This window comes from Dermacentor andersoni, chromosome 5, assembly GCF_023375885.2.
Source record: "Dermacentor andersoni chromosome 5, qqDerAnde1_hic_scaffold, whole genome shotgun sequence".
In the NCBI taxonomy this organism is placed as follows: Eukaryota; Metazoa; Arthropoda; class Arachnida; order Ixodida; family Ixodidae; genus Dermacentor; species Dermacentor andersoni.
The window spans coordinates 174918205-174937438 of record NC_092818.1 but is presented as its reverse complement, the minus strand read 5'-3'; the positions used below and the strand labels follow the sequence as shown (position 1 = coordinate 174937438).

The 19234-nt window shown below is 45.9% G+C and overlaps 1 protein-coding gene across 1 annotated transcript in view; it reads left to right on the top strand.

Moving 5' to 3' along the window:
• Nucleotides 1-19234, top strand: part of LOC126531632 (aminopeptidase N-like) — an 88162-nt gene that overhangs the window by 1958 nt on the left and 66970 nt on the right. The gene's annotated exons all lie outside the window — the stretch shown is intronic.

Sequence of the window (19234 nt, the reverse complement as noted above, 5' to 3'; positions counted from 1 at the left end):
ATACACGGCATTCGTCGTTCCTCATAGATACGTATATGTTGCATTGCCGCAAGTCGAAACAATCTGGGGGAAATCAAGCGCTTCCTCACTGCTGATAATAAATGGTAAATTATTTGCCCATGATATGTTTAGCACTTGAAGCTGTGCGCGTTAGCGCAATTTTCCGCTTGATTTTCGATACTTTTTCTTCCAGGACTTCGTGGCTTCTATCGCGCTAAGGAATGTGGTTTTTTAATAGTTTATCTCATTTCGTAGCTGAGATGCATGTCATACTTTCGCCGGTGCTTTTGCTAGTGGCTTTATAAGTGTACTCCGTGTAGGCAAACACAACCACACAGTGAGTTAAGGAAACTTAGTGTGTGAAACTTGCTTCAGCTTGCAAGCCCGTTGGATGAAAAGCATGCTGATTATACATAAGTACCTATGGGCATTCAGTTAATGTCTCATGCCGTCACTTCTTAGTGAAAAGCTGGTGAGCTTAGGCAAAAAAAAGCGAAATAAATAATAAATAAATAATATCGGAGTTCGTCGATCAGCAAGCAATTGTCTCTAAGGATGTGGGAAGTTGTCTTAGGCAGAGTTCACTTGCACTCTGCTAAGAATGCGTGCTGTCATCTCCCCTATTCATTATACTTCTGTCCCATATAACCTCAGCTTAATGCACGAATGCGTCTGTCTGATCGTTACTGTATCAGGAAAATAAATTGTAACATTTATCTGCAAACGAAGCAAGAATGTTGGCTTCCATGTTGCGTAGTTTTTCATGCGCTTACAAAACAGCGGACGCAGCTGCAGGCAGCCGCGGAGGTGTCAGCAGCTGTGTGAAGAGTGATATAGGTCACCCCGTTACGATTGTGTCCGTTAAACGGTAATGCTGTAGCATTGTTACATAGTCTACACGCGCAGAATTACAGTTTGAAATTGTTGGATGAAGTTGGAGGGAGAGAACCAATCACTTGGAAAACGTGTTTCAGGCGTCATTCGGACTTGTGTCAAAAGTGCGTAGGTTTAATGAACGTAGGCGTGCTTTTTAGGTGGGACGAATAGCACAATTTCTTTGTGCAAGCTCAATGAAGTTGTAAGCTTGCTGTGATACAGGAAATGGGAAAACTGGTGACCTGTAGGTGCGAGGGAAGGGTCGCGGAGATATTAGTTCTCTCAGTTAAGATTTACCTAATAACTGCGTGCGATGAGATGGAGGTACGTAGGTGGCAATAGGGCGACGGAGGTATTAGAAGTTTTCTCATATTTGGTTGCATAGCATATATAACGCAAGAATAAGGAGCGTCTCTTGAATGCAAGTAAAAGGGAAAGGAAAAGTTTAGGCTTTGATCTCTTCTAGAGCGTACGCGAACTGTGCGCCTCTGTGCAATGACGCAGCCGTGGCACTGTATATAGCTGTAGTGTTCGAGGAACGGTACTCGTGTTTCTGCAATTTGCGTGAAATAAATCTCCAGTTTTGCAGCTGTAATAGTGCTGCTTCTTTTTCTCCGCGGCTTCCTTTTCTATGGCTTCTTCGCTATTGAGAAATCCTTCGCGAGCAAGCGCTGGCAGCAACGGCATGAAGCCGAAGTTTCGGGAACGAGAAGCCGTGCCAGGCGTTATCTGGGAGAAGCTCTCTGTTGAACGCTACCGTACCGGCTAAATGACGCAATTGAACTCTTGCGAACAATAAAGCCTTCTGTGTCGTGAAAAAAGAAAACTGAGGAGCTATTCCACTCTGCAGTACATCACACAGGGCTAAATAAGGGCACATGTATTTATTGTCACCATTCGGTAATGATAGCGACGATAGCTTTGTGTTTACTACGGTATACATTGATTGGTTCGGTTACAACCTTAAACAAAATCTTGGCCAAAATTAACTCTATGCAGTACCGTTGTTCAGTAGTTGAGTGACTTAATTGGAGTGATGCGGGACTTCAAACCAAAGCTATCTAGCACAATCTGAGGGAACCATTTCTTGTCTGGTTTTAGAATGTCCACATTGAAGCCTCCAACGGTGATCGCAAGGTTAGTGTCATCACGGCTAGCCCATGCAAAGTGCGTGGTCATGAACTTTTTGATATCGCACTTGGGTTTGCCTGGTGATATATACACAGTGGATATTACAACGCCGTCTTTCGTTTGTACGGCACAGACATCCCTACACTCGGTGGCATTGTCCTCTTGCGAGTATACATACATTTTGTCCTTTGCCTATATATGGCAACACTTCCTGCACGTCAGTCCATGTGCTGTTCACAAACGATTCCAGTAAACCGATCTACTTGAAATAATGCATATTGATTGATTTATTTCATATATTATTATATTTAGTATTATTATTGCTGCTTTTTATTATTATTAGGAGCGAAGCGCGTGAAGCCTGATTCACCTCCTACCCGCCGCGGTTGCTCAGTGGCTATGGTGTTGGGCTGCTGAGTACGAGGTCGCGGGGTCGAATCCCGGCCATGGCGGCCGCATTTATATGGGGGCGAAATGCGAAAACACCCGTGTACTTACATTTAAGTGCACGTTAAAGAACCCCAGGTGGTAGAAATTTCTGGAGTCCTCCACTACGGCGTGCCTCATAATCAGAAAGTGGTTTTGGCACGTAAAACCCCATTTCTTAACCACCACCAAATGTCGGCCCAGCCCGGTAGTGCACTATTTCTGGGATAGGCCCACGCTCACCTTTTTTACTGTTGTACGCACGGACATGAAAAATACACGAAGCTCTAGCCACATACAACTTCGCTGTAAGAGGAAATTTGGTTGTATAGCGATAGTGGCAGGTGGAAGCAGCCGCGCTGATGTCACCAGCTACAGTGAGTTACAACTGGGTGAAATTCCCCACCACAGCAGCTCGGTTAAATTTACCAAGGATGAGACCGCGGTTTCGATTTCCGGCCACATTTCGACAGGGGCGGTACGGAAGACGTTCATGCGGAAGATTTCGGCGCAAGTTAGATATACCCAAATGCTTGCAATTAATTGCTCTTTGTTATGCTCGCAATTAACTGTTCTTTGTCAGGCACTCAGTCAGCCGGTTATTCAACAATCACCTCCTGGTTGAACGTTACTTTACCGTGCTGTTAGAAATCTCCGCAGGCACAGACAGAAAGTTTATCCGAGTGAGTCTTTATTTCTGGAAAGTTACATGAAATCCCCGAAATTTTGTTCAATCACTTTTACTACTGCGCTCGGCCAGCGCCGTGATGGCTGTCCTAGTCGCGTAATTGCCCAGAGTAAACTGAGTGTGTGTTCTGAGTTCATCTTTGGCTCTAAAAAAAGACGAAATTGTGTTTCCAGCTTTGCAGTCACGATGACGTAGGTTTTGCCTGCGCGGCACCGTATCGCTTCTTTTATGTAGGATTAACGGGAGCGCCGAGTGTGTATATAGTTTGAGGTTGTGCAAGAACTCAGCGAAAGCAGAGTGAACACTCAAGGACGAAAAAATTACAAAACCAATTGAGCAAGCAGTACACTTACCACAATTTTAACTTGGACGGAAACGGAAGTCCTGTTTGTTGAATTGCCCTATGAAATTACAAGATGAATTAAATCCCATCGTGAAGGCTTGTCTGCCGCGTGAGTCTTAACAAACTTGAAAGAGTTGTTTTGTTGTTAGTGTTTTACTTTAATTTATTCTTGCGTAATAGGGATTGTAAAATATTAGTTTGCTGACTCAGCAAGCTAATATCATGCCGTAAGTTACTACACTTGTGCTCCTTTAAGTGTACCAATGAGGTGCGACCCTAATTCCGTAAGCCCATTAAAATTAACCATGTGTTTCTAAATTTAATTAAATGCTGGGATTTTACGTCCCAACACCAGAATATGGTAATCAGGCGCTCCGTAGTGGGGAACTCCGAATTAATTTTCGCTACTTATGCACGGTACATACTTAACTTTTGCACCAAATGCACCGTACACAGGCGTTTTTGCACTTCACCCCCCATCGAAATGCGGCGGCCGGAATTTGATCCCGCGCCCTCGGCCTTAACGCCAAAGATACTACACCACCACGGCGGCTGTGTCTCTCTGAATCCTTTATTGTACAACGCACCACGAATAAGTGTCTACGAACTTTTCCAACTCCATTAGATAAGTTACAGACCCAATCATGCCGTACAATGACGTAGAAGCGGAGTGTAAGCTTCCTGCGCCGTATGTGTTACTGATAGCTTCATCACCTGATAATCTTAAAAGCACAAGCGGACTGATTAAAACATACTCGCATTTATACACCTGCAGCTATCGCAGCGCGTTATTAATGATACCACGCGCCTATACTGCTTCGTAGTGTCAGCAGCCGCCTTCACACGACTCATGAGAGAGCTTTTATAGCTTGCCTTTAGCTCCTTCATCTGGCCAAACTTCAGGCGGCATCAAAGCTATATATGGTCAACCAGTTAGCAGAAATTCTTGCATGCCATGACAACTGTCAGCGGCGTGATTGGCGTCTTTTAAGCTGCATTACACGCCTTATAGTATAGTTGCCAGAGCAACAACCAACATAGCGTGCAACACATCTAAGTACAAATCCAAACAAGACAGGTTCACAGGAAGGTGTATCTTTAAAGTGATTAGCCCTGTTTGAACAAGGGTTACCTCATACTGGAGCCATCGTTTCGGCAAAGGGCTTTGTCGCGAAATGTTGGGGACCCTCCCTTATCGAAGCGTTATTTGGCTTTAGCCAGAGGTATCACTTGTTCGACGACTGTTGGAATCACTCCTAAATACGAACCATTTCTTGGCACTAGACCGCTTGGTCAGCTTGATATCATTGTAACTTGAGTAGCTTGTATCAGTAACAAATTGTTGTAACTTCCTGGTACACTGCATTAGGTAATCTATAGTGCAATGGCATACGGCGACGAGGAAGTTAGCGTGGTGCAAATACACGTGCGAATGATACTCGATAACGTGTAAAGCGCCTTGCCGAGCGATTGCAGATAAACGAAGACACCGATGCAATGAAAGGAACGAATGGAAAAGGAGACGCTGTGAGCGCACGCGTTCTGTGATTGTGAAGTTGATTATTTTCACTGGTTCGGGCATTTCACAGGTGCATTATACGAGCTATACCAAGCAACGTTTTCAACGCACGTGTTTTCTTTGGTGTCTGTTTGTTGGCTTCTCATGATCTTTGCAAAAAGAAGACTCAGTGAGCATGGCTACAGATAATAATGCTTCGATGTTGTGATCGCGCTTGCAAGCATGCAAGATGTTGTGATCGCGCTTGTGAGATGCACTGGATCCTTTCTCGTGCCTAATTTCTACCGGACTCCTCAACGACCTGATTACTTTTGCTTAGCGAAATGCGTTTAGCACAACTTATTAAGGTCATCATATTGTTCTCGCGATGAGATGGTGCCCCTAATTCTCTCTCATATAGCTCTGCGACCCTTTTCTTTTTTCGATCCCACCTCGACACATTGTCCTCGCATTCTCCTTTCTTTCCTTCATTCGTCATTTTCCTCACGACGGTTTACTCACGCAAACGGGGTTACAATGGCATTGCGACTGCATTGTGTGGGCTTTGCTTCTGTCTCGGAGCTCCTGTGTGGAGGCTTGCGCCCACCTGCCGCAGATGTGCATACACGTTTCGAAGCTGGGTCGTCACGGGAGTCGTGTGCAGCGTATGCGTCGCGTGACCGACCAACACGACGGCGACTCGCGCAAGAGCTTCCGGCGCGCTGCGTCGGCAACTCGGCTAGTCGTGTGACCAATTAGTCGCTGTCTGTGTCAACACGCCATTAACCCTTTAGCGGTGTCTGGCAAGCCCGGCTGGTGGTGCGCTCAGCGCTTTGTTCTCATTCATTCCGAATGATATATATATATATATATATATATATATATATCACAGCGTTCTGCCTCCCCTTTTTTTCTCATTTTATTAATGACTTTCCAGCGAAAATCACAGGGAACATTTAGGCTATTTGCAGACGACTGCATTCTTTATCGAAATATTAACTCGCATGATGGCCACATAACACAATCAATGACATGAAAGCAGTATCTAACTGGTGTGCCGACTGGCAGATGACCATCAATACTACTGTTCTGTCAGTCAGTAGAAAATAGAGTAACTCGAGCTTTATGTATACCGTTAACGACGTGCCACTGATACACGTTCATGAACACAAGTACCTCGTATTAACATTAACACATGAATTCAGATGGAACTCCCATATAAACGTTACAGCCACTGCAATGAAATGCATTTTCTTTCTTGGAAGACACCTCTGACTAGCACCACCCCATACAAAACTTCTGGATAACAATAATTTCGTCAGCTCAGTCTTTGAATACGCAAATGTTATCTGCTTTCCATACACTAAACAACCAATTAAAAAACTAGAAGGTGTACTGAGGAAACCACTACTGTATATATGCAATAAACATAAACTAACAAACTCGCCCACTGAACTACTTAACAAAGCCGGAATCTTACCAGTACAAAACCGAACAGTACTAGCCCGTTCTAAGCTTATGTACCAGCTCCTACACAACAAGCTTAATACTGATACCTCGAGATACATCTCCAGAAATGAAACACGGCCAACGCGACATAAACACACACAAAAACCCAATGGGTATTCTTTTCGTACCGACTGCTTCAAGAATTCGTTCTTTCCTTTAGCGATAAGAGAGTGGAATAATATGACTGAATCCATTAGTAACAGGTCCTTATTAGATACATTTGCTAGTTTAGTGCAAGAACATCTCCTCGCATTACAGCTCTGGCTTACTTATTCTGTTTTGTTACTGATCTTCAAGCGGTAACATGTTAGCCTATAAGTATTCTGTTTGTATGATGCATTATATGCAAGACTGCATCCTGTTTACCATGTTCATCACGTAATTTGTATCACACGTGTTTATAGGCTTTCTTCTTTCTTGATTTGGTTTGATTATTTTATCAGATTCTTCTATATAGTTATAGTAAATTGTACCCATGGATTGCATCTCCGATGATGTACCTAATTCTTTTGTTTAGCGAAGCAAAAAAAAAAAAAAAAAAACTTTTGCAATAACACTCTCGTGATTATGTAATGTAGTTATATTTCTTTGTTCGCAAAAACTACCATATGTGCTTGCTCTTCCTGTTATAATCCCATGAGGGATTGACAGTAGGTGAAATAAATAAATAAGAAGCCAACCAAAGAAGACCAAGGACAGCATAGTGGAAATTACCTGTACTTATTAATTGAATTGAAAGAAATGATAAATTAATGGAAATGAAAGCGGATGAAAAAGCAACTGGCCGCTGGTGGGGCACGAACTCGCGTCTTCGCATTACGCGTGTGATGCTCTTACCAAGTAAGCTACCGCGGTGCCGCCTTCCAATCCACTTTCTGGGCTATTTACGTTTGTCTACTAGAGCTAAACCTGGGAGTGTTAGCCAGCGCCACACCTCACGGCCTTGACGGTGTCACGTGTACGGGATATTATTGGGTGAAACTCACACATGCGTGGGTTTATTAACCAGTTGCCTTCGCGGCGGATGTGGAACATGCGAACGTCAACGTGGGGAAACGTGAACGTGGGGGAGAAGAGGCTGAAAAAGCTTTGCTTTAAACCCGCGATATGTCATTTGGCCACACTTTCGGTGAAAGTGCTAGTGTTGCCTAACATCACGAGGTATCGCCCATGCCTCACTTTATTTCTTAATGTCAACTCTTAAATTGTGTTCGCGCTTTCAAAATACTCGCGTGGGCGCACTGGAGCTATGTTTAGCTGCAAGACGTTGCATTTTGTTTTCTGCCTATTAATCTGTCTGTACTCTTCGAGAAAGGAAACGATAGCCTTGATGGGCTGATGAATAAAGAAAATCTCCTAGGACACCGTTCGAAAACGTTTATAAATTGCATTTCAATCACTCGTTGTGCCCTGGTATTTCTTCAATGTTCTTTTCTTTCATTTCCTTTTTTAATTGAGTACCGATATGTCACCTACTTTCTTTCTAGGCGTTCGTGGTAGTGGGGATAGCCAATAACTCCGGATGATACCATAAAGCTCAGTTCTTCATGCATGCATGCTTGCTTGCATGCTTGACCCTTTACGGCTCATAATATGACTCAAGTTTAAGTAGAATCGTCAAGCGAGACAAGAATCGGTAGGGACGAAAAAGCAGGCTGGCTGTTGGTTCACATTTCTATCATATACCGGCAGTCGTTATTTGCGTAATGGCGTTGTTTTGAGCTGCTTTAGTGCTCTCACCGCATTTCTGCATTATCACCTACGATAAGAGCCCGTTGGCAGGACGCCAGAACAATACACGACTTCATCAGCATCATCATCTTCTTTCTTTTCGCCGTCGATATTTTTTTAGCATACCTTAACTTTCAACGAAGCTTCCAACGTGGAGGATGCTTGCTGGTGCATTCCAAGATAAGTTATCTTTATGCCACGGAGAATACGTAGGTACATGCGGAGGGTAAAAGCAGGTGGGCTAAGGTGACGCGATAAAACTGGATTGTGTTGTCTTAGGTATACAGCACAGAAAATTACTGCTGCAATATGCTACTTGCGCACGGAGTTCCCTGTCACATTTATATGTTCTAGGGCGCTTTACTAGGCCAATGACATAGTTGGCAATTTCTTTATTTTTTTGTTCGCTGCACCCGTGGTCTACAAACTATTCTTTCCCTCTGTACACCACAACAACAGCATCACCGTCAATGTGAAGATATATGTAGCATAGTCATAAAACGTTTCTGCGCTAAGAAAAGAAGAGACTGTGAATTAAGGAATGTTTAAGAAAGACACACCAGGAAGATGACGTTGTGGAGTGGAAGTCAACGTTATACTATAGCGTAAGAACTGGTGTTTACAAGACAGCCACTTCCGTGTCTCCCTTTGCCAGCACTTTGTAGTGTCTACCACTAAGTTCCATAAATAACCATTATAAGGAAGAAGAGATAACTGGACTCGGATGTTTTGTTACAACACGGTTGGTACTCGGTAACTACCTCGCTGCTCAGCGAGAATCGAGCGAACTATGGTTTGATCAAGTGGCTCAGGTCGCTCAACCAGCTCACGATCAATTAACGGGCATTAAACGATGTCTTAATCGGAACAAAATTCACCGATCGTCTGGTCCTGTTACTCTTGGCGGCACGCGTTGAGCATGCAACGCTGTTATATTCAATCTTAGTTTTTTATTTTGCACTTGATAGAAGCGTTTCTGGCTCGCCCCACGGTTTCTGACTAATTATGGATAAATGTGTAGAGTCATTGTCTAGTTTAAGCGACTACCAGGATCGAAGGTATTTCGCTTCTATAACATAGCGTGTTCTCCTCATGCTTGAAAATGGCATAGGAGCCTAAACTTTAAGACAAGGAAAGACACAGCGTTGACAAGACATGCATTATGTGATAGTGTGCAGTCAACCACAATGACGCAGTGACCAAGGTAGCTTTTTCTATCACTAAGTGGCGTCATGTGAAAAAGAAGCTGAATTGTCGACCGCAGCGGTGATTATGAAGTGAGTAGATAAGAACCGTTCACCGCATGCGATATCGCACAGTGTGCTGAAGCATGGCTGAATAAATGAAACAAATGTACAAAACAAATACGAGACGATAGAACTCGCTGCCACCTTCTCTGATACGCGAGAGAAGGCACACATTCAACTCTGCCATGCAAAACACCTGGACGACCTTTTCGCATAGGAATGCGCTAACGAAGCTGTCGACGGCAGCACGCTACGCGCACGGGCGTTCCCTTACCCTGTTCGCCGAAAACAAACATCTCCGTTTCCTGTCACTCGAGCACAAGGGGATGAGAAAGCTGTGTCAACGAAGAGGCCGACTGTTGAAAGGACGCGCCAAGAAGGAAGCGAAAGAAAGAGGACCCAGTTCGTTATTCAAGCGCATGCATGGCTGCTTTCCGCGGTTGTGCTGTAGCCGCTCTTCGCCATTCAGGCACCTGTTGAAGGGCACGCGTCTCTATATACTTGCTCGTCGTCTCCTGAAAGTGCGGGGCACGTGTCTCAGAGCAAGGCGAGGGTAGGAGGGAGGGTAGAGGAACCTGAAAGGTCTCGGTGTGCGTACTCGGAGTTTTTTTTTCTTTCCTCCTCTCTTTTTCTCCCCTTTCGGCCGCCGGTGATCGATGGCTGACGACTAGAGCCGAACACACACGTCTTCATTGTCGCCGTCAGCTGTAGTTCACGCTGTGTATCTTCCCGGTCCGGGACGCTTTCTATTTTCTTCGCTCCCATAATTTATTAACTTTCTTGTTGTTCTTCTTTCGGGAAGGCGGAGGGGGGGAGGGGGTATATAGGAGGCTTTTGTGAAGGTGTACACAAGGGCATACCAACGTCGTCTGCTCTTGTCTAGCGTTCATTGCTGCTAACACCAGGTCTGCTTTCAAATGTCACTGCACTGCCACGCTTACAGGGGGCCAATCTTCTGTCACCCGCATCTCATATAGCATTGACAGCTGCCAGTCTTTGTGCAGGCTTACGCTTGTATTTTTGCTCACGGGAACCCTTTTTAACCTGCGAGAGCAAACGATTCAAATGAGAATATACTTGATAATATAAGCAGGCTCTTGCACTGTTATACTGCGAACAGCCGGCGCAGAAATCGGGTAGAGCCGTCAAGTGCAGGCAGGCTAAAAGGGCGCTGGTGAACGCTTGGCGTAGGCCGCTGACGTAGCAGCCGCGTGGAGCTCATGTCCCGACGGAAACCATAATAAGGCCTGAACTTTACAAATCACGGCAATCGAACTTATGCCACGGCCGCATTATGCCGTGTGAAGCTGGGTTCGGGCTTCTAAGCGCTGTGGTACGCACAACCCGCAATCCCGCACACACTTGACAGTCTGTGTGGGATCTGTAGCGTCAGCGATGCGTGTACTTACAGAAAGGTAGCGTCTGCGCCTACGTTTCTAAAGAAGTAGCGCGCAACACGCGCACGCAGTCGAGCCCGCTCCGTGTAAATCTTGTAAAATCGGAGTTTCTGATGTGGCGATGCAGCAGATGATGTAGAGAGAGGAATTGTGACCGAAAGAGGACTTGGTAAGCAACGTCAACGTAAGGCGAATGTCATTGCCAGTCAAATGGCCTGGTGAATAAATGTCGCAGAAGTTTTCAAAGCCAACTAATCAGTGATCAGACCATTCAGCTGGCAAAGACTGCTCTTTAGTGTTGCAAATGTCACTTCGCGGTGATTGACGAAGAGACCTTCCCGAATATTTTGTCATGTTGGGGTGCGTTAGCTGGCCTAAGTTATAAGTTATCTTGAATTCGGATTCAGCATGGATGTTCCAGATTTTAGTATTTCGTGATAATATTATGGGCAGTATATACGTTTTTGGGTCACACGAGATTTCTTACAGTCCAAGTGGAAATACATTTGCTCTAGCGGCTCATTTCGGGATAAACGTACAGCCAGTAATCAGTACAAGTGTACGCTATGCAGATTTATACATAAGAAGGCACTCTGTAAGAGTTGCATGGTTCAGCTGAGTGCTGGGATGTGATCTCACATCTGGTTAACTCGAAAACGTGTCTGAGCGTCCTCGAGTCGCGCGCGCAAATTTGCATTCAATGTAGTGACGCCCACACACGCACATACTAGTGCCCATTGTAGCAACTCTATATGAAGAAACTCTATCGCAGTTTACTTCCCTTAAACCCTGTGGAAGAGCTTTATCTAATAAGAATTTAAAAAGTAGCAAACGCCTATCGAAACGCAGTGAGGCGAGTTTTGTCTCTTATGGCCTGAACAGCGTCCGAATATCCATATTTATCACCATCGCTGTTTTTGTGAGCGTACACGTATTGTCTGTAGCTTTCCGGAAGAGATTATTTTGTGTCAGTGCGAAACTGTGTTGCGGAAAACGCAGCTCGTGAAGCCTCGATAATCCTCGTAGCATTGGAGGCACTAAGGAAAGCTACTGGTGTGGAGTAACAGAACGCTATATTTTCGAAAACAAGTGGCGAGTGTGAAAGTGGCAAGGCTTTGCATAAAGTCTGCAAGCAATATCTCGTACACTCAACTCGGCACGAATGTTTCTGTTGGGTCTATAATGTGACTACGGCGTTGCTAGGTCAAGTGGCGTGTGCTAAAATGCGATAAATTACGTTTGTTGACTTGGTTTTGTGATTTTTGAGTTACTATACAGCGCGTCTGATTAACCGGAAGCGCATTTGTTGCGTCAAGCATAATTACAACGCTGAAAGCAAGGTGGAAGAAGAAGAGCGCAAGCTTGGGGATGAGCACGATGACGTTAGAGACCTGTCTGCTCTGCATGTCTTGTAAATAACCTGTAAATAGATTTCCCTGTTTCTTTAATCTTTGTGCCGCATTTTGGTGGAAGTGCGGGGTACATTTAATGCAAGATGGATCTCCTAAGCGGACGTAGCCTGGCCGCTACCACCATTCCTATTGACGAAGAGGATGCAACAACGGTGACCACGACGGTGACCGCCATGCCAATCGTCATCATGCCAACCGTCATGGCACGTTTACGGGTACCGACAATCTTGAGGCCGTAGAATGGCTGCCGATGTACGAGCGTGTCAGCGAAAATAACAGGTGGAATCATGCTTATGTTAGCCAACGTGATCTTAACTTGAAAGGCACGACAATGATCTGGTTTCAGGCACGAGTTATGTCAGCGCCGGAAAAAGCCACCTCTCCTCCCAACTGGTCGCCTTCAACCTGTCGACGTGCCTTCAGAACCGTTCTGTCGCGTTGGGTTAGACCTGCTTGAGCCTTTTCCTATATCTTCTTCCGGTAACGAGTGGATTGCTGTCGCTACCGACTATGCAACTGGGTATGCGATCACGAAAGCTCTTCCCACATGCTGTGCAACAGAAGTCGCTGAGTTCTTTTTGCAGGACATCATCCTTCACGGCGTTCATTGTCAATTTAAGGCTGGTATTTCCTCTGTAGAGTTGTGGACGGCCTACTCCATTCCTGCGCCACCGAACACAAGCTCAATACTGTCTATCATCCGCAGACGAATGGCCTTACTGTGCGCCTTAATCGCACCATCACAGACATGCTTTCAACGTACGTTTCGGATGACCACCGTGACTGGGACAACGCTTTCCCCTTCGTCACATTCGCGTACGATTCATCCCGCCACAACACAGCGGGTTACTCACCATATTATATATTGTACGGCCGTGGCCCCATATTGCCTTTCGACACCGTACTGTCCATCGCTGAAGATTCTGCGTCGGATTACGCCCGAGACGTCATTGCCAGGTCCCAACAGGCACGCGAAGTTGAATATCGTCGCCTTTCTTTTTCTCAGAACAAGCAGAAGAGCATCTGTGACAGTCGTCACCTTGACGCCAAATTCCTTCCCGGTGACCCTGTCCTTCTATGGTCTCAGACCCGCCGCGTCGTCCTATCGGAAGACCTAATGTCGTGCTAAGTCGGTGCTTACCGGCTCCTCCACCAGGTGACAGATGTAACCTAAAAAATCTCTCTGGTCACGAATCCCGCTTGCTATGCCCCGCCTCCCCGTGACGTCGTCCATGTTGGCCGGCTTGAACGCTACCAGTTTTCGTCCACATAAGGCGCACCGGGAAGGAGCTTCCACGCCGGTGGGACATTTGTTACAACGCTGAAAGCAAGGTGTATGAATAAGAGCACGAGCTTGGGGCTGAAGACGATGACGTTAAGGACTTGCCTGCTCTGCCTGTCTTTTGTACACAGCATGTAAATACATTTACATGTTTCTTTAATCATTGTGCCACAATATATAGCACACAGGCGACCATATAGGTTCGTTCATGTCATCTCTAAGTTGCATCGTTGAACCAGCTGTAAGCGTGCTGGCGTTTCGCGCAAGCATGCAGGACGTGATTAAATGCTCCGCGCGTGTTTGTGTTTCTGTAGTGTCAATACGCACTGCGATGCTAGGCTACTGCATGTTCTTGGACACTGTCGTGAGCGGTTCGAACGTCACAAATTCTTCCCACGCAGAATAGCCGCTTTCGTGACGAGCTTTTGTATATATGTATACAGCTGATTTGATGACGTCGCCATTATAAGTTCGCGATGCCGTACGCTGTTGGTTGACTTAACTATTGATTTCTTTATTTCCACTTCAAGCCAGGTTACGACTAGCAGCACATGTCTTGTATAGACAAGCTTTGAAACATTGCATGAAGGCCGGGTTCATTTCCCTGGCCCTCACCTGCAACCTAATTGAGCTATCAGATTGCTCTGCAGTGGCGTCCATCACCTCTCTTTAAAATGACAGACGCCTAAAAACGTGTTTCTTCTGTCCACCATGACTACACTATGAGTATTGAGTATTTCAGTTCAAATATTTGCGTCAAATTTCTTGCGGGTAAAAAGTGAAACCGCGTGTGGCATTCTGCGAGACAAAAGCGGTATTTCGATTCCCCCTCTCCCCTAAGGAATAAGTGAGAACAAATAGGAAGCTTCGCTCTTCAGCCTCTGCTCCGGCGCCATCTTTTTCTCTAGAAGTGCTCGCACAAGCCGCCCTATTAGCTTCCATTTCACTCTTTTATTGTCATTGACGTGCGATGCCTGCATTCGAGCCTGCGATGCCTGCATTCGATGCCCGCGACATTCGAGCAACACCTATAGCTGCAATTTATCGCCAGACAGCGCTTGCTGACGCAAGGATGCGAAACATGAAAACAAAGAGGACCACGGAGATTTACTAGAATGGCAAGAAAAAAATTAGAAAATTTGTAGGACGACTCGAAGGGCTGTACCTTGCTATTTGAGGCTTTAGCTGGTTGCCTAAGGACAAAAACATACCGGAGAAAATATTCGCAACAAGATGAGGCATGTGTCGGCTCCAGCAAAAATCCTGAGCCCAATCAGAACAACCCAGTGGAATGCGAAGACATCCATCCAGCGAGATCCGCTATAGGTTTCGCACACCTTCCAGAAGCTCCTGGAAAGTGAATGGACGTATCAGCTGGTCAGCAGTCGGGGTGGGCAGGAGATGTTTAGAATATTGGCGAAAAAAAGAAACGGTGAAGAGATTGGTAGGACCGGTTCTGTTACAGGCATAGGTAGCGGTGCAAGGTCGACATAAAAGTTTAAGGGAATAGAGAAAAATGATTAAGGATATGTATTGCAACATCCTAGAATGGAAAGCATATATCGCATACCTGATTAACTCAAGCAGGCTAGGTAATTATTTGTCAGCCACCCGGGCCCAGGGGCTCGTGGCTGCCTAACAACAAGGTCACTCGTCAATACCTTGTTTTCAAATAAAGTCTTTACTCACTCACTCACTGTCACCGCCATGTTTCCAAGGGGGTGTCAACAAATCATCATTATCATCACCGTTATGCGTCCGATTTCCTCTCTGCTGCTTATTCTGAGGGACGCTGAATAAGAAAACTTCCGCGTGCTGCGATCTCAGTGCATTTTCTGGAACTTCAGGCGAAGCACTGCGATTCGTGGAACTCTCTGCTGCGGTGGCCATGATAGTCCTCCTATCTTGGCAGGGCTGTTCCTATATGCACGATGAGATCAAGTGGGGACTTTCTTCTTCGCCTACCTTCCAAGACTCCACGAGTGCCGTTTTGTGTTGGGTCTATGTCTTGCATCAAGGAAGTGGCCGATGATTATGACTTTGGAAACGCGTGGGCTTTGTAGAAATTTTCTGGTTGCTGCCTATCTGGTCCAATGTATAGGAATGTTTTTGTTGTTGCCTCGCTCGATACTGGTGATATCTACAGTTGCCCCAGCTCCTTATCGTTTACGTTCCGTGTAAGGTATGGTAGTGTGCGCGTTCCATATATCGCCTTTTCCTTCTGGCGAATTTGAGGCGTAACGGCCCAGTGGGGACGGGGCTGGCGGCGCCTAATCGTATTCCTTTGCATTCAAAATCTGATTCGGCCCTAGCCGGGACTAGCCTGGACCGGCCGGTGGTTTTTAAGCTCGAAGCGAGCGCGTACGGAATGCCTTGGCGTTCTCATTTCGAGTTGGAAGGAGTGGCACGCGGGCGAGAGGGTAAGGTGCATCCGTTCCAGCGGGATGCATAATATGCTAATGGCTCCACTATTGATCCACTCCAGCGCTCGCGAGCGCACCTGGTCCCGGACCCTTATCTCTGGGGCAGAGAGGCAGCGCAGTAGCTTTCCCGCTTCAAAATTACTCGCGCAGTCACGTGTACAGGCGAGGGGCGCGGCCCACTTCCCTGCAGTGCTTTGGAGCGTGTGCTTAAAGTACTTGAAGTTGCCTAAGAGAGTCTCAAAACCTTCAGTAGACGAATCGTGGAATTAGATGTGTCCATATTATAGTGAACTTCGCGATTTTATAGATAATACACTAAGCCGAGAAAAGCCACCACAGAATCGGCGAACTTTAACACTTTTGAGCGGGACTGTTTTATACGAGCTCAGCAGTAAAGTGCGAAGTCATGACGTAGAAAGAACTCGGAAGAATTGAGAAGTCGTGAAAGTAGTGGAGGGAAGCGACAACCACGTGACAAGGAAGGAAAAGCGCGAACACAAAATTCGGCACCCTTTTTCTCCTCTGCGCCTCTGTTATTGCGTCCATTGGCATGGGAAATCTTATCCTCCATTTTGTTATTTTCATTTGCAGCGTGTGTGTGTGTGTGTGTGCGTGTGTGCGCGCGCGTGTGTGTGTGTGTGTGTGTGTGTGTGTGTGTGTGTGTGTGTGTGTGTGTGTGTGTGTGTGTGTGTGTGTGTGTGTGTGTGTGTGTGTGTGTGTGTGTGTGTGTGTGTGTTTCGCTGGTGCCCGTGTTATCTCGCCGCCCGGGCGAAGCAATAAATTATTAGGCTTGCCAGTTCGAGAGATTGTACAACTTCGGCGCAATTCTGAGGTTCACTTTTAATCCCCAGTCGAGCATGAAGGCGGCTTCGGAGGTGCGGATTAAAAATCTGTCATGGAAATACTATAGGACGCACTTGCGAGACAACTTTGCACGTGCAACTATGTAAAATTTCTAATTTGTGTAACGCGCATTGATCGAATTGAATTGAAGAAATGAAGGGAAGTGAAGAAATAAGAAATTCCAGCAGAACTCATCTATGATTATTATTCAAGTATGCAAATAGCCAAAACTGGTCGTGTGCTGCATCCGGGTTCTTCTCTCGCACTTCCCTCTGAACGCGCTGCGCCTTCCGGCGACGTCGCCGTGAACCCCGCCCATACCCCCGTGGTACACACACAGTGACACAAGTTGGCGTAGAAGAGTCACCGAAGAGAGGCACATTGGTTATGTGCCCTAGGAGCCACATACCCGGTGACACATTAAGCCAGTGACACATGTACCCAAGTTGGCGTCAGAGATTCGTTGAAGAGCGGCACACACCCAGTAGCACATACCCAGTGACACATACCCACGTGAACGGCCCGCATATTTGGCTGCACTACCTTTGAAACTGGCCCACATATTTAGGCGGCACTATCTTCGGGATCAGCCCACATTTTGGAGGGATTGTCAGAAATCCGCAAAGGAAACTGGTCTGACACCTCGAATGCTATTCGCATTAAAAAAGAATGCTGTCGGGGATTGCGATCGCTTCTGATTCGTTAGTCACGAACATTATCAGCCCATCAAACTTGATTGCATTCCGCTGTTTTTTCTGTACTTGCCGGCACTAATTATCAGCCTTGTGACTTCGTTGATTCAGAAGGCGTCAAAATAAATTACTGTTCCTTTTGTCAATTTCAAACATTTTGTGTGAACAGTATTGAAACCACAAAAGCCAAATTCATATAGGCTGTTTTCTTTTTCTATTCGCATGGTCACCTTTACTGATATTATGTACAACATCGCGATTAATTGGTATATGCGCTCAGTAACAGTTCTAGCTAAGATCTTCTTTGTAAGTACAAGTTCAGATTAAAATACAACTTTGTACACTGCCTCCTCCTTCCTCTTTCCATTATCGGATATAAAGAAAACATAGGCTCATACAGTGGTGCCGCTACCACTGTTGGGCTTAAGCGTCTGTAGACGTTCATTTTAAATCCCAGCACAACGTTCGCAAACACTTGTTACACAATGTAGTTGCGAGACATTTCACAAAAGGTTGGTTACCACATTTGAGGAGATTTCGAATAATTGCGCGAGCTACAGCACGCAGCTTGGCGTCGCAAAACAGCGGCAGGGAGGTAGCGAAGCTGGAAGACAGTTGGGTCATGCGATGCGCAAATGAAACAATGCATTTTCAGCGAAATAACAGTGGGAGACCAGCAAAGATATATTGTGACGTCATACTGTGACTTTCGCGAACCGTGAGCACTCAGCAGACGGCCTGTGATAGTAATATTTATTTACCCAAAGCAAAAATTGGCTCCTGAAAGATGTGCAGGGGAATGATTTTCGCATAAATTTGGATCGTTCACTGAAACAAGGAATCTCGCTAAACGCGGCTCTTATTGCAGTTCAACTCAATATAAAAGCCTCCGTAATGCAGAGCCAGGTGCATGTTTCAGGATTATACGCACTGTTATACACAATTTACAGTGATGCCTCAGGCGTTCTAACCCAAGAAAAACATACGCTTATATACTGAAAGGCCAAGTCAGTGCAAAAAAGCATGACTAAGACGAGCGTAGACAAAGACGGCAATGTGTTTGACGCAGAGACGGTGGTACGCAGGCTCCCCAAAATGCCGACGAAGAGACCGACCAACTTACGGAAGCAGTGCGTCGTTTCCCGGAGTGATTGTTGATACTTATGCCAGCCAGAGGTATTCCTGTAGCCATTGTCAAACTACTCCTAAGACTTGCCGTGTACGTTGCATCGCGTGAGTCGTGAAACATTTGTTTGCTTGCGCATAAACAAAATTGGCCGCTCCGTATCGGCCGCACGCTCTATGCGTTCTTCAAAGGAGGTGCTTATATCTGGATCTTGCAATAATGGAGCAAAATCAGAGTGCGCCTGCCTCTGCTTCGTAATTGTGGAGGTATTGCTCCCTGAATCCTAAAGCGAAGCTTTCTATGTCACTGATTCATCCGTGAGCGCCGAAAACATACTGCAGGAAAGCCAACTTACGCATCTGCGTAGAACACTACAGTTAACATTCGCAGTTGTACCGACAAGAACATTGGGAACAATGTCATACTCTCGACCAATGGGAAAGCGCCACGCTACCCAGACGAACTGTATATATCTACATTGCATTACGCGCGTCACGAAATGCATTCCCGGCTGTCACCATGGGTAGGCCGCGTGTGCAGCTAACGGCAGAAGAAGAGGCTGCCGTACGCAAACGTAAGCGCCAGCGCGATCGAGCCCGTAAGGCCGATT